Source organism: Aplysia californica, unplaced genomic scaffold (assembly GCF_000002075.1).
Source record: "Aplysia californica isolate F4 #8 unplaced genomic scaffold, AplCal3.0 scaffold00075, whole genome shotgun sequence".
Classification (NCBI taxonomy): Eukaryota; Metazoa; Mollusca; class Gastropoda; order Aplysiida; family Aplysiidae; genus Aplysia; species Aplysia californica.
Window position 1 is genome coordinate 10,654 of NW_004797345.1, and position 2,540 is coordinate 13,193.

The window sequence follows — 2,540 nt, forward strand, 5'->3', positions numbered from 1 at the left end:
AAAAAAAAGAGTGTCATTGATGAGCAATGACGTAGGCCATATGAGCGTATGCAAAATATGTTTGGGAAGCGGGAAATACTGTAAACAATCTCATTTTCTGCGTGACGGAGATTAATAGTATTTTACATAAACTTATGAAAAAAAGTGTTTTAATTTAGCCTCACTTGTCGAGGAAAAATATAATTCAGTTAAGACAAATTAATGCAAACTGCTGCACAAAGTATGGGTGAAATTGATTCACCTGTTAATTAAAGAGATATTTGGAGATAAGTTGCGCCACGAATTTTTGACCGCACTATTGTGCACACTTTTCCTTAATAAACACGAAAGCTTTAGATTGTAAACAAAGAAAGATATTTAAAAAATTATTAATTTCCAGTGATATCTGTGAATTAGCTGCGCTTGTGATAGTCTTTGTGTTACATGGGGGCATTGCGACAAGACTTGGGGTAGGCCTATCCATTATTAGAATACATAACTCAGCTAAAGGAGGGGGGGGCAGAAAGATGAAATCATGGATGTCATTTTCATGTCAGCGAACGCGCGAACCATCCTTTGCGAGCTGCTCCAACACGGAACTGTTCCCGGATTACGTTTACTTGTGTCAGAAGTGGGTCAGGAGTGCGATCTATATTTAGAAACTGTGCCAGCGCTAACGTAACTGTGGTGTTGGTCGGCTGGGGTCTTGTTGTTGATCGTTGGGACTGGGAGAGGGCTGTCTTCGCCAAAATATCGATTTGTGTCAGCGATGCAGTACTAGGCCTATCTATTCGCTCCTGTCTGCACGGTGAACTGTGCACAGAAGCACAAACAATATCAATGTGAATGTGATCTATGAATTTCATTTCGTCGTGACCGAGATTCTTCAACCATATTGGCTGTGATCTAGATATCTAGGCTAGTAAGATCAAATCAAGACGACCTGTGAGGTAGGAGGAGGGGATGCTGTTCCCGCTGCGATGTGTTTTGAGTTTTGGTCTTGTGGATTGTTTTGCTGTGCTCCCGCCCGATTAGGGCTGTCTATAGTGTGAAGAGAGAGAGAGAGAGAGAGAGAGAGAGAGATTCTGAGTGGTAAAATTCTGAAAAATTATAAGTTCGAACAAAGAGAAACACATTCTCGACTTCCTGGAAAACACCCAAACCAAAGAATTGAGCTGACTGTACACTTTTCCTTCAATGTACATGGTTAATGCAAACTTATCCCTTTAAGCCCTTTTGTTATAACCAGCAACACTCTAGTGTTGGTAGACGCGGTGTGAAGTGGATGAAAAGTACAAAAGAAAAAAGTGAAATATATATGAGGTCGGACCCCCCTACTTCTCGTCAACTTCCGGAGAAACCGAACTATGTCAAGAGTGGATGACGATTGTGAGAAAAATGAGCGAAGCTGTATAGATCTAGCTTTAGCGCTATAATGAAATTCTTATTATTATGTATATCGCGCAAAGTCACGCTCAACAGCAAGCTCTATGCACTTTACAATCTGTATTATTACCCCAAAATATCTGATAGCATTCTGAAACAATCTCAAATTACTGGAAAGTATGCAGTGCGAGCTGCCATTAATTTTATAGGTGTTAAAACGTTAAGTTACTGGCAAGATCTTTCGCTGCCCTATGGCCAGGCACCCACGGGGGTGAAATGAGGAAAATTCGTGTAAAGTGTCTTTCCCAAGGACACAACGTCACGTCGGGGGCGGGGGAGGCAGGGGGGGGGGTTAGTGTTTTACGGCGCTCGAAACTGCGAAATGTCGTTTGAGCGCACGGGGCACACCAAACATTTTCAGTGGTCATGAAATGTTGAATTTTGCCCGGGTGGCGCCGAAGCCTACTTTTATCGATTTTGGACCACCAAGGGATCTTTAACTTGCACAACTTGCATACAGGACCTCCGAGATGTTTTGCCCTTATCCGAGAAGGCTAGGTGTAGATCTTTCCAACCAGAAGAAGAGGAGCTAAAAGACAGCAGCAGAAGGGGCCAAAGAGAAGCAGTAGAAAGGCTGCAGAAAGAGTCAGGAGCCCAGAGGAAGGGGCAAAGGAGGTGAAGGAGTGGGGGCAGAAAATGGGGATGAAAGCAGACGATAAAACATTGTCAGAGAGCAGGAAAGGATGTGAAAGGAAAAAATTTTATAGAAGAAAATGTTTCGTAGTTACCCGGATATGAACCCGGGGCGTTTTGAATGAGAGGCGAAAACCTTAACCTCTAGACAACGAGAGCCCCCATATCATCTTTTTTTTTTATAGTAGAGGGTTTAACGGCGCTCGCAACTGCATAATGTCATATGAGCGCGCGGGACACACCAAATACTTTAGTTGGTAGGAAATTTTGAATTTTGCCTGGGTGGCGGCCCTCCGAGATTTCTTGCCGTTGTCCAAGAAGGCTAGGTGTAGATCTTTCCTACCAGAAAATCAGGGTTGAGGCAGAAAGACAGCTGTAAGAAGGAGTCAAGGAGTAGCAGTAGAAAGGCTGCAGAAAGAGTCAGGAGCCCAGAGGAGGGGGCAAAGGAGGTGAGGGGGTGGGGGCAGAAAGAGGAGACGAAA

At 43.8% G+C, this 2,540-nt stretch overlaps 1 protein-coding gene across 1 annotated transcript in view; it reads left to right on the forward strand.

Annotated features, from left to right (window-relative positions):
* The first annotated feature begins 642 nt into the window (after window positions 1–642).
* LOC101859315 (sulfotransferase family cytosolic 1B member 1) overlaps window positions 643–2,540 on the forward strand; it is a 12,180-nt gene continuing 10,282 nt past the window's right edge. Inside the window, exon 1 of the mRNA XM_013080102.2 lies at window positions 643–929. The gene's annotated coding sequence lies outside the window, so the exon portion shown is untranslated. The remainder of the gene's footprint in view (window positions 930–2,540) is intronic.